Source organism: Camelus ferus, chromosome 34 (assembly GCF_009834535.1).
Source record: "Camelus ferus isolate YT-003-E chromosome 34, BCGSAC_Cfer_1.0, whole genome shotgun sequence".
In the NCBI taxonomy this organism is placed as follows: Eukaryota; Metazoa; Chordata; class Mammalia; order Artiodactyla; family Camelidae; genus Camelus; species Camelus ferus.
The window spans coordinates 5,229,701-5,243,269 of NC_045729.1; the positions used below are offsets into that span (position 1 = coordinate 5,229,701).

At 41.1% G+C, this 13,569-nt stretch overlaps 1 protein-coding gene across 17 annotated transcripts in view; it reads left to right on the forward strand.

The window, feature by feature from the left end:
• LMNTD1 (lamin tail domain containing 1) overlaps positions 1–13,569 on the forward strand; it is a 312,291-nt gene that overhangs the window by 92,624 nt on the left and 206,098 nt on the right. For 6 of the 17 annotated variants that reach the window (XM_032473201.1, XM_032473202.1, XM_032473203.1 and 3 more), the window contains exons 4-5: positions 1,521–1,634; positions 3,274–3,413. The exons of 10 other annotated variants lie outside the window; for them this stretch is intronic. The gene's annotated coding sequence lies outside the window, so the exon portion shown is untranslated. The remainder of the gene's footprint in view (positions 1–1,520; positions 1,635–3,273; positions 3,414–13,569) is intronic. One more of the 17 variants, XM_032473206.1, reaches the window with a different exon arrangement.

A 13,569-nucleotide genomic window follows, 5' to 3' on the forward strand; every position in this document is an offset into this window, starting at 1 on the left:
CCAAGACAAACTGGAAAAACAGCAGCACAAATATAGGCCTCTAGGGAAAAGATTAGGCTATGCCAACTTAGGGGGAAAAAAAACCCTAGTATCTTCATGAATTATAGCTTTGTAAATGCATGTGATAGAAAAAAAATGCATACATTTTCTCAAAAAGAGAAGCACACAAAAAATGAAATTTAGAAACAATTCTGATGAATAATGTGAGAAACTGTATCTAGGGAGCCTCTTGGATATGCCTAGGGTTAAGTCACAATCTCCCTTTGCTTTAGAGTCTCAGCTGTGAAAAGAATGATTTTCTCTTAAGGCTTGTTTCAGTGGGAGCATCCCCTGATTTTATAATAACATAATAAGATGCTGCCTTTCATCTAATTTTGTTTAAGTCCCATCTGAATTAGAAATTTTCACAAAAATCATTTCCAGTAGTAGGTTTCCTGTGCTGTGCATTTTGTTTTGTGTTCTATTATGCTTTGTTCTTTTCTACGAAACCAAGTTCATCAAACGGTGGGAAGAGAACATGAACAGTTACCTGTTTTGAGTGATTAGGCACTTAGGCTCAACTAACTCAGGCTTCGCTAACAGGCCGGGCACTTAGTTAAATCCTGAAGGTAAGTGCTATTATGATTCCCATTTTACTTATCAGGAAATTGAAGAGCGAGTTCAAAATCACCAAGCTGTTCAGGGTCAGAAGAGGGATTGGACCCATGGCTCAGTCTATGCACTAATCACAATTTGGAGAGAGGAGAGGGACCACTGCCTGCTGTCAGATGCACAGAATTTAGAAGGGAAGTCCTCTATTCCATCAGTGACTGGAGAAACCCTGCTTGTGTTAGATTCTGTTGTACGTCCCCTCCTGTATTTGCCCTGCTTTCTGTTCCTGGGATCATCCCCTCAGAGACCCAGAGGCTAACATTACAGCAATGAAATGAGCCATCTGTCACTGAACGTTTTGGCTACAAAGCTTTATTTTGGATCCAGTAGGCAGAAAAAAGACCCGACAGGGATTCTGCAGGGTAAAGTCCAGGGCAGAGGTCTGGTAACGACCTCGCTAGTGAATGAAGCCCTTCACTTCCACCTGCCTGCTCCCCAAGTTGATTTTGATGAACTTGAAAATATTAGCAGGAAATGATTCCATCTACCATCATACTGCTTCACTTTTGTTATCTGGAATGGAGGATAATTTACCCGATGATGTTGAGGGAAAAGAAACAAAATATTCTAAACAATGATAAGGCAATTTTCAGCCTGTGGCTAAGAATACTTAGCATATTCTTTGTTTTTAAAAATAAAAAACTGCACTTATGTTTAGAGTCCCTGAATTTATCTTTTTTTTTTAACATTTTTTATTGATTTATAATCATTTTACAATGTTGTGTCAAATTCCAGTGTAGAACACGATTTTCAGTTATACATGAACATATATATATTCATTGTCACAGTTTTTTCTCTGTGAGCTACCATAAGGTCTTGTATATATTTCCCTGTGCTATATAGTATAATCTTGTTTATCTGTTCTATAGAGTCTCCGAATTTATCTTTGAAGCAAAGTTTTCTGCTCTGATAAAGGTTCTCCATTAGATAAAAAACTGTGGAATTCCACAAGGCTTGCATTTCAGCTTAGGAAGCCAAGAGAGGTAAGTAACACTTTTTAAAGAATTGAATGCAGTGACTAAGGAAGAAAATTTTATTTTACTTGCATGAATATATCAATTATTAATCAAAATCAAAATGCATGTTTAATAACTGGAAAGAAACAAAAATTCCTGACACTGGCCTCTGAGATGGGCTTGAGTCTACAGGAACCAACGAATGTACTTACCAGGAAACTAGTCGGCAGCGACTTTCGTTCCAATTATACAGGAATAAGCACCTCAGAATTCTTCTGTTATCTTCTCAACTTCTAACAGTGTGGCTCATCTTAATAACCTCATAGGTTTGGGCATTTGGGCAATATAGAGGCATTAAATTGGTTAGGGTACCTACCTAGAACACCTCAATGCCTTGATCATCATCATCTTTGTGCAAACAATTCACAAAGCATTTCAACACTTGCTGGTGCCTTGTTGCCCACCTGCAGGGGTGCATGATCTAAAAGAGAGAAAGTTGACCCAAGCATAAAGGAGACACAAGTCATTTTAAATATGGAATTGAGTAAAACAAATAATAAGTGATATGATATATTTTTATCCCATTGTAAATGGAAGAACAAAGTTCATAAAAATGGGATGGCAAACAAAGGGAACTGAAAAGAGTTATAAGGATAGCCAGGAAAAAAGCAGTTATTCTTTGCACAGGGCAGATTTTCTTGGCAGGTGGTGTGAGGCTGAGAGAGCTCAGTCACAGGGTCCCCCAGCCCGGCATGGCGGGAGTGCCCGACACACTGCTTACAGAGAAGCCGAGAGCAGTGCCGACCGGGTCAGGGAGGAGCTACTGCACTTAGTCCCAGAGGCGCCTGCTGGGTGGTAGAAGGCAGCGAACGGAAGCTGCATGGAGGGCTTGGCAGCTGGGGAACAGATCAGGAGCTGGAATGCAAGATGGATCAAGGCTGATTTCAAGACATTCTCTATGAATGAAAGAGAGGATATCAAGGGGTTGCCGAGTTAAAAGTCTGGGGTCAGCAGGACAAGTATGACCTCTTATTTTTTGTAGAGCAAGGTTGGATATTTTAGCATGTTTTCTAAAATTATGTAATAAGGAAAACTGGTTGCTAAAGAATTGTTGCCACTTTCTTCAAAGGACACTGGTTGGCTTCTTTAAGATACTTCTTTGGAGTGTTAACAATATCCATTTAAACTTTGAAACGTTCACGTCCAGGAATTGAGACATGATTCTCAAAATTATTTCTAACTGCCTCTTCCTGCACTTACAAAATCTTTATCTTTTGAGGATATGACAAGCCTAACGATATTTTTATTAATTCTACTTACTAAGTGTGGTAGACAGAAGTCTAAAACTGGTCCACTGAGCTTCCATGCCCCCCAGTGCCTGGAAGCAGTGGAAGTAGTGGGTTTAACCTTTTGAAAGGGAGATTATCCAGGTAGGTCTAATCTATTCACATGAACCCTTAAAAGCAGAGAGCTTTCTCTTGCTAATGGCAGAAAAGGAAGAGAGTTTCAAGGCAGGAGCAGGATTTCATGTATTATCCTTGGCTCGAAGATGGAGGGGTCATGTAATGAGGAATGCAGGTGGACTATAGAAACTGAGAGCCACCTTGGGCAATAAGGAGATGGAGGCCTCAGCCCCAGGTAACAAGGAGCTGTGTTCTTCCAACAGCCTTGAATGCACTTGGGAGCAGATCCCCCCCCCCACCAAAAGCATCTAGTTAAGAGCTCAGCCCAGCTGACGCTTTGACTTTGGCCTTGTGGGACCCTAAGCAGAGAACTCAGACTTTCAGCCTACAGAACCACAAGATAGTAAGTGAATGCTATTTTGTATTGCTAGTTTGTGACAATTTGTCACCCAGCAGTAGATCAATGTGTTATCTGTTATGTCGAGACAAATGGGACTCCTGACTGAGTGATGGAATAAACAAACCTCATCTAAGCATTCATTCTAAATCTCCATGATCCTGTGGCTTCATTGTCTATGACATTTGCTCATTAGCATACATTCTACCTTGTTGGGCACGGGGATGTGATGAGGCTTCCATGTGCTCCTCTGTGACAGCCTGGAATGAATGAGTCTGCACTTAACTGCGAATCAGCTGGTGCAGGATTTAGCTGCAGAAGTCAGGTTCACCTGCTCTCCTGTGCAGTGAAATCACCCAGATGGTAAAGATATGCCTCAACTGTCACTCACTCCTTGGAATTCTTTCCGTTTACTGGGTTCAACTGTAAACAAACAAACAAACAAACAAAATCACAGCTGTTATGATTGGGGTGCTGCAGATGGAAAAAAAAATTCTTCACTCTAATACTAGACAGATTTTCCAAAGGTTCCTGGGGACTGCAGTGTTAGCTGCTCTTGCACGTGGACAAATGTTGAGGAGAGTATGTGCTGTTTACATATTCATGAGAGAGATGCCGTTAGGTACATCTCGGCGTGAAGGAAGGCAAAGCCAACTAAACCTGGAAGGTCGTCTCACCTTCCCTGTGAAACACCTCCTGATCAAACCCGAAAACTTGGTCTAGAACAGAAAAAAATGACCTGCTTCATGTTTTATCTTCTTTCTATTCTAGTCTTACGTGTGAAAATAGGCAAAACCCCAAGGAAAGGCGCTATCTTCCCACCTGATAAACTAATGTCAGCGTTGCCCTTGACTGTGCCTGGAAGGCACAACCCCCACCTATCGCATAGGACCAAGGGGTAGCAATCGTTAGTTCTTTTCTTATTAGAAAATTAGAATTTCCTCATCTCAAAAATAGGGAAAACAATACTTAAGTGCTAGGGTTGTCCTGGGAGCTCAGCAGGCAGTACTGGGGAGCCTTTAGCGTTGGGCCCAGCAGTTCTCAGGGCTCCACGGAACAGCGTTTGCTGTTGTTTTTACTTCCTGCTTCTCTGGAAAATGCACAGAGTTGTGTGCCTGGAGCACATGGGTTAATTCCTGAGATGGGTCTTGCAGCTTAAGATTGAACTCTTTTAGCTTCCAGTTAAGCAATGGCTAAGCAGCATGAGAACTGCAGCACCCTCTGAAGCTGGAGGATTGTTAACTTCCTGAAAACACGCCAAGCACTTTCAGATACAGCACTACTTTGAGGGCTGTGTTTAGAAATTATCCTGACTAGTGTATGACGTTCTGCGTATATAGTTATATATTTGGAAATACACACCTAGTTGACAATCATTCTCAATTATAATATGGGTTGACATGGTGAAGGACAGAGCCTTATACCAGGATTTTGTAGGTGACTAATGTCTATATCAGATTTTATAGTTTATTAAGTTTTCCCTAGTAATTAACATACTAGTCTTTTTAGGTTGTAATACATCATTATCATCATCATCATCATTATCCCCATTATATAAATGATGACACTAAGATTCAGGAAGGCAAAGTGATTTGTTCTTTAAAGTTGTTCTTTAAATTTCTAGGAAATAAGATTGTTGTTTTCTCTCTAAGTATCCTTGGTTTTTGTTCGTTTGTTTGTTTTTAATATATTTTTATTGAAGTGTAGTCAGTTTACAGTGTGTCAGTTTCTGGTATATAGCACAATGCTTCAGTCATACATGAACATACACATATTCGTTTCATATTCTTTTTCACAATAAGCTACTAAAAGGTAATGAATATAGTTCCCTGTGACACTAAGTATCCTTGTGAAGGGCAACTTACTTCCAAGAATTTATTGATACACTTGATCAGGGAATGACAGATTAATTCTTTTATGTCACCAGGAAACCAAATTAGAGATTATCTCTCTATAATACATCATTGTTATCAAGACAGGTAAATTAAGAAACCAAAGTTACAAACCATCAGCGTGTTTATATATAAGAATACAGTTGAGGAATGGGGTGAGTTGTATTGGTGGTATTTAGACAGTGGAACCAACAACACTGGCATCGCTATTTCTCCCTTATTCATTCATAAATCTTAGAGAAAAGAGAGACACGTTTTGATGTTTACTTTCACATCTATTCGTATATCTGTGGTCACGGGAAAGTAAACTTCTTGTCTGATAATTCAGAGAGTTGAAAAAAATTATGAAGTCATATCCACTTAGAAGCTCATTTAGAACAGCTCCATAATCTCACCATTGTAAAGTCACTTCTTACAGAGAGATCTCTTCATCTGTTTTCCTTCATCTGTCCACATTTTGAAACAGGTGGAATCTTGGTGATAAAACTGCTAAGGACAATGGTGCTGTGAACTTTGCAGGGAAAGACGTCATAAACTGACCCTCTGGAGCATGTGTTTGAGGGAAGGGTCCTCTTACCCCATTTCCTTGGTGATAACGTTAGAGATTACAGATTGGTTATGTGTTTTCTATGATAACAATAGTTCTAGGTATTTAATTCTGGTTGCAGCCTAGAGTGATGCTGCTAAAACTTTGCTGGTGGGCTTCTGCCTTGCGGTGGTGACACTTAGATAATTTGACACAGTCATTGAAATCAAAAGGAATCTATCACCTGGGGAAAAGCATAGGTCTTCTAGATAAGCATGGAAGTGACCATAAACCATGGGAATCCAATATGTTCTTTCCCTCGGGGCTGGGGAATGGATGGGGAGTAATTTCAGGGTATTCTGGTTGGTCGTGTAAAATGGGTACACGGAGGAGGCTGTTGCCCGGGAGATGAGCTGGGATACATGCAGGGGTCCTTGGGAAACTGAAAGGAGCAGCTGAGCTGTCAGTAGACATTCTGTTCCTTGGTCTTTGCCTCTCACTCAGTTTGTTGTATATTTTAATGTAATCAGAGCATCTGAGTTAATGAGAAGTTTTAGTCCTTGTGATCACCAGGAGAACTGTACTATGTTCCAGGTACTATTCCGAGGCTGATGAGGACCAGGGAGTTGCCTGACCAGTACCAAATATTAGTTAGGAGGGCTGAGCATCCAACGAGGCAGGAGCAAGAGTCCAGGACTCTCTCTCTCAAGTGGACCAAAGGGCAGGGAGGGGGCTGCCTCAGGGACTTGTCCACATCAGTCCACATGGAGCAGGATGTGAAATGGGGTTTTCTCTGTTGTATCATTGGGGATTCAAGGCACCAAGTCCCTCACATTCCACATTTAGAGTGACTGCAGCAGGAGGACCAGCTACCTCCCCGCAGAGTGTAGTGAGGGGTGCCAGGGCTGAGCCACCTATAACCAACCACCTTCCCTGCTTCCCCTCCCCAGCTAAGGCCCCCACGTTAGTGGAGGGTGGGGGGGGGTGATTAAATGCTGCCTTTAAAAAGGTGCTGTGCTTGTGCAGAGAAGTTCTTTCCGCTTCTATACATTATCACCTCCCAAGACAAGGAAGGGAGATCCCAAGATAATTGCCAGGATAGTTTTGGGGGGTAGGAGTGAGTGTGGTGGAGTTAGGCTGGAAGAGCGTTGCACAGACTCAGCGGTGCTCCCACCATGTGGGGTGACGTGGAGTTGAGTGGGATGGGGCTAGGCCCTCTTCTGGAAGATGAGTTCTCTGGAGCAAGAGGCTGTGGGGCTGATGACCAGTGGTGGGAGCTAAAAGTAGGCGAGTGTTCCAGCCAGAGCCCTCCTCCCAAAGCCTGAAAACTTGCGATGGGAAGGTTGGCCATGCAAAGAACCCCATGCGTTTTCCACATCCATGTTTGACCCCCGATACACAAAACCAGTCATTCTAGGTCAGAGAAAGAGCAGCGACAGCAGAGAGAACCATAACCTTGCTCGGTCAAATAAAGAGGCCCATTGCTTCGTGCTCTGACTGGCTCTGACGCTGGAGGAGACAGCACGGAGGAGAGGAGGGGGGAGGCCTGCTGGGGCCAGTCAGCTCCTGTCTGTGAGACCCGCCCCCTGTCCCCACCACACATGTTCACGTACAGTGAGCCTAACCTGAGCTAAGGAGAGAAAAGGAACAATATTTGAATTCAGCAACATTGATGTTTTAAAACTAATCGTACTGTATCTTTTTTTTTTTTGGACTTTTTAAAAAAATTGAAGTACAGTCAGTTACAATGTGTCAATTTCTGGTGTGCAGCACAACGTCCCAGTCATGCATATACATACATATATTCGATTTCATGTTCTTTTTCATTAAAGGTTATTACAAGATATTGAATATAGTTCCTGTGTTAAGAAATTTGTTTTTTTTTAGTCCTGTATTTTAAACCCTGGAATCAGACTATCCTAATAAGTACAAGTGGCTGAAAATGTTTTTAAGGGAGTTGATGAGCAAGGGGGAAAAGGAGCATCAACAGACATATTTGGAGACATTTATCGGAAGAAATAAGATTTTTTTTTTCTCAAACACAGACCAAGGGAGGCTCCTTGTAAACAGAGGCTGATCTAATGGGTCAGACCCAGGAGTGTAAACAGCACAGTGTATCAGGCAGAGTGAGTGCTACCGACGAGGGAGGGAGGAAAGAAAGAAATTGGAAGGAAGGAAGTCGGTGGGGGGGGGGGAGAGTCAGGCAGGATGGCCCTTTATCTGCTTCTGCCGAGTGGAGGGCTCTTGAAGCTGCAGGAATGGGCGGGAGGAGCTGCCCTTGGTGGCACCGCAGTGGAGACGCTGCTCTTAGAGCTGTTGTGCGACATCTAATCCCTGCATAATAAGCAAATCCAAGGGCGGCTCCCTTTCATGCTTGTCAGTTAAGTGTCTTCTCTAGACTGAACGCACATAGTTCCTCTCATCATCAAAATCTTTCATCATTTTTATTCCCTCTCCCTTGTTCTCTGAAGTGTGGTCCCTTTGGCTGTCTTTCTTTTTTTCTTTTTCTTCTTCTTTTTTTTTTTTTTTTTTTGTATTTTAACAGGCATTATTTCCTACGTCTTTCATATCCCTTCATGCACATAAGTTACCATTTGATTTCATGCCCTGGATGTAAGAACGGAGGCTAAATCCATACTACTGAACACATTTGCAAGAGAAAAGAATTTTTAAGTAAGTTTCCCTCAGCACACAAATAGATGAAGTGCCAGGAAAGATTATTCCTCCCATTTCTAGAAAGCAGAATAGGAATAGATTCTTGCCGCTAAAACAGAAAGAGCTTACTTCGTGCCATTCTTTACACTTTTTAGTGCCAGCAGAGTAAGGCAATGTCTGTAGTTATTCGGATAAACCTTGCCACTGACACTGTCTGCTTTTTTATTTAAAAAATACATTTTCTCTTTTCTTGATCAGGGAAATTTTATCTGCCTTCCTCCTTCCAATCTGGCTAAATGTAATCATCAAATTGCCAAAATAAGTTACCTTTAAATTGAGAATTTTATTGGGACTTTTTTTTTGATGATTGTAAATTCTTTTATTTAGTTACTTATTTATTTTTTCGTTTTCTTTCTTTTTTTTTTCAACTTTTTTTAGTTGAGTTATAGTCATTTTACAATGTTGTGTCAAATTCCAGAGTAGAGCACAATTTTTCAGTTATACATGAACATATATACATTCATTGTCACATTCTCTTTTGCTGTGAGCCACCACAAGATCCTGTATATATTTCTCTGTGCTACACAGTACAATCTTATTTATCTGTTCTACATTTTGAAATCCCAGTCTGTCCCTTCCCACCCCCTTATTGGGACTTTTTAAAAGAATCTTTACCCATTATGATTTATTCTCTACAATACTTTGTTAAAGAATTTAGTGATTTGTGCTCAGAAGTTATACAGCCTGGAGGCAACCAACCAAGTGCCATTCAAAGTCTCTTGCTTCAGGGAAATAAGAATGAAAATAAACAAACATAGCTCCTCAGGTTCCAGCATCTCAGTAGAAAAATAACATGGACCGTTAGTGAGGTTGTAGGTGTTAACGTGTCATGGAGAACAGATCTTGTGCAGATATTGAAATGAACACCCAGGGCTTTTGTATAGATGATTCTTATTACAAACAATAAAATATACGTAGTGTCCCAACTGCAAATCTTTCATGTCGTGAGGGTCTAACACGGCTGTCACCATCACAGCGTGAAGGGCCACGGATGCAGCATCTTGAATGCTGGGAGGGACTTCCTGGAAGAAGCTAAATTTTACTCCCACATGATTTTGATCTTATAAGAGACCGTAACTTCTGGAGTTCTTAATAAAGAATGAAAAAAAAAAACCGGTTATTTCTAGTGGGTGCTTTTAGAAGAAACAATTCGATGTCTTCTGCCAACAGCCTTAAAGTCTGTATTGGTGCCTCGTAAATACCTGGGTTTAGCCTATGCCAGGACCACATTTATGGCTTTGATACTGTTAATAATACAGACATTTAGGGGGGAGGGTATAGCCTAGTGGTAGAGTGCCTGCCCAGCATGCACAAGGTCCTGGGTTCAATCCCCAGCACCTCCACTAAAAAAATAAATAAAACTTAATTATCTCCTCCCCCACAACAACAAACAAACAAACAAACAATACAGACATTTACTCTCTGATATGACTCCACAGGAGAGCTCACATCAAGCACACTTACATCTCAGGATCTAAGAAAAGCTGACTTTGGGGTAGCCTTGAAAAAACAAAGCAATGGTATAAACTCCTGGCTGTGGATTAGTGACTATCCACAGATATCAGAGGGTTTTCTTTCTTTCTGCTCAAGAATCTTCTTAAATGAGGTGACAAAAGTCAGTTTTTGACCTTTATGTGTTTACATATTTGAATATATATACACACACATAATTATTTTCAAGAGCACCATGTTTTAAAACTGTTGTTTTCTAGATTCCTTTTCCACAATTTTTTTTTTGCACATTAATGAGGGTACTTGGTTAAATAACAACTATAATGAAACATTTGCAGTGAGTTACTAAATTCTCCACAGAGATTCTTTTTCCTCTTCTTTACTTTTGGCTATTCTGTTTGCCCCTGTCTAGTCCACCTCTGGACTTTCCAGGCTAACGGGAAGGGCTGTGAGAGTAACCTCAGGCCACAGCAGCACACTTCTGTGCTCCTGACTAAAGGGATTAAAAACAAAAACAAAAACAAAACTGTGCACCTTTCAGTCACTTTAAAATTGACATCTAATAATTTGTTTTAAGTTTAAATAACTTCTTTTCTTTTTTGTTACTAAGAGGTAGAAAATATTGAACATCTTGTAAAATGAAATGAGGATTGGCTGTAATTGGGTAAACATTTCACGATATGATTTAATTAAATACATTATAATTAACTTGTGAAATAAAGTACACTCAATAGCAAAGAAGGCATGTAAAATTTATAGCCATGAGGTGTTCCAAAGTATCCTAAATTTTTTGGTAGTCCCGTAGAGCACTCCAGCTGCAATAAAAAGAATCAATGTCACTGATACATTTGCTCAGTTGTTCTGAATTCAGAAAAAATTATAAAATGGGCTAAAATACCTTCCTGTTCATACAAGCTTGACTTTAATGGATAAATATATAAAACCGGGGGGATAGGAGACCCTGTGTGTTTAAGATGCCGTAATTAATCACAAAGGGGTCTTCTCCCAATCTAGTCTTTCTCTGTATGCCTTTGTTTGGGGACTTGGAGACTTACATCCCAGGGAAATGCCCAGTAGTGAGACTTGGGGTGTGTGTGTGTGTGTGTGTGTGTTTGGAAAGAGTGCATATGAAAATTGAAGACCTGGTAACTGAGTCCCCTAAAATGACTTGTGTATACAAACCCCTAGCCATTTGCGAAGCCGCATGTAAAGACCACTTACGTAGGCACTATCTTCCTTGATCGCTCACGCTTCTCTTGTAGTTTCACAAGGCACCAAGAAAGTGAGTCTCAGCCTGCTCCCAGCTCTCGGGCTCCTTGTTGTACTGAGGGTGACTGATTGGTAAACAGGAGAATAACGACTGTGTCATAATTCAGCGGTGTGCTGGTAAATGTTTAACAACTGGCTCTTGGGGGAAAAAGAAAGGTTGGTTTGTAGCATTTGCCCCTTTCTGTGGTGTAAATACTCCCACCATGGCCTATTTCAAGCTACAACATGAAATAACTTGGCTTGTAAAATTCCTGAAATTAGCAGACAACCATGAGGCTCTCATGAGCTTGTCCAAGCCAGCTCTGGCACATTGGTGGTCATGATTTATTAATTACACTCTTCTGATCAGAGTCAGCTGGAGAAGCAGTGAGTCTGCAGTCCCCCAGCATTTTTCAGGATGTGTGCTTACATTTACATACTCATGAAACACCAAAACCTCTCTTTAGGTTTCCATCGGGCACCTCCCTTTCCATCTGTACTGTTCTCTGGCCTTGTACCTAGAATGGTGACAGTCCTGTCCTTCCTTCGTGACAACCCTCATTATGGTTTCCTCCAAGAGTATGCAAACCATATTCTGCTTCTGGGACCAACATTAGGCAATTGAACAAATGTCTATTTTCTAATATGTTTTACAAAACATAATTGTTGTTTAAATGGCCAGTTTTATTTGCTTATTTATCTTTGCAGTTTTGGTTTTCTATTTTGAGTATTTATAAAACACTATTTGTACTTGAAGATACCATTATACTTAGTGAGTCATGTTCTTTCGATTTGGTCCCTTGGAAGCAGATAAGGATTTGAGTGCAATTTGAGAGGTGCAGGGAACTCCAACAGGGGAGCAGGGAAATGATACAGGGAAAGGAAGGCAGCCAATACCAAGTGCCTTATTAAACCAGCTACCAAAGTGAGTGACTAGTGCTCACTTCTCTGGGTAAACCCTAGGGAGCCACGTAAACACATGCTTCAGATTACCCTACAGAGGAGGCAGGGAGCTGGGATGTGGTTGAGGGCTGCTTCTGAGGTTGTTCACTCCTTGTCCTTCCGTTTTGTTAAATGTGTAGGCTGATTAGCCCTTGGTCCTCAGGCCAGAGATGCAAATATTGGCAGCTGGAAAAGACCCAACCACACTGAAAAGCCGAGGGTGGGCACTGACGACGTCTGCTGTGTTTAAAAACTTTCACCAGATATGGGTGTGCTGCTTTATTAGGACTGTTGTTTTGTCTAGAATCTTCAGTTTCTTATACAGCGTGTGCATGGCGTCTAAAGAAATCAAAATCAAATCAATTACGTCTGTTGACCAAGATTTCTTACATTAGGTGGGTGTTCCTATGAGAATCTCCTAGGAAAATGGTTCCAAACACAAAAGCCAGAGACTCCCACTTGTTATTTAATGTATCAAAATTTGGGAGTCTATAGAAGGTGATTCCTAAATACTGGAAGAGGAATGTTCATTATGAAACAATCATCTGGGGTTCCATAGATCCAGGGATGCCCTCCAGACCTCCTTTCTCAGAGGGCATGGGAGCTCCGTGGCCCCTCCCATATACCTTGCCCAATGCATCTCTCCCATCTGGCTCTTCCTGAGTTTTATCCTTTTGTAATAAACTAGGAAACATAAGAAGATGTTTTTCTGAGTTCTGTGAGCTACAGTAGCAAATTAATCAAACCCATGGAGGAAGGAGGTGGTGGAAACTTCTGATCTATCGCTGGTCAGTTAGAATCCCAGGTAGACATCCTGGACTTGTGACTGGCATCTGAAATGCGTGCCTATGTTGGAGGAGGGGCAGTCTTGTGGGACTTTAACCTGTGGAATCTGCTTCTATTTCCATGGAGATAGTGTCAGAATTGAGTTTAATGGTAGGACACCCAACTTATGTCAGGAAATAGCTTGGTATGGGGGAAAGAAACCCACACATTGGAATTGGTGTCAGAATCTTAGAAGCCAACCTGTGAATATTCACCAACTCTGCTTAAGTATTTTAAAGAGGAAATCTTCCTTTGTCAGTGACAGAGTTGAGTAATACTTTGCCTCCTTCTTACTTCCATCCTTTAATACTTGTCATCCCAGATTATCTGCTATAAACACTGAGTATTTTTAAAATTTCTTTTATACAGACTGTTTTCTTAAAAATTAAATGAGAAATTATGTTAGTTACAGCTACTCTTCCAGGAAGTCTTCCTTGATTTCATATCTCTCTGGCCTCCTACACTCCAGTAGAGCATTTCCTGTGGTACTGGCCACTTGTATGGAAGTGAGGTGTTGTTTGTGTCAGTGGTTCCTGCAAGACCGCAGGCTCCACCAGGTGTG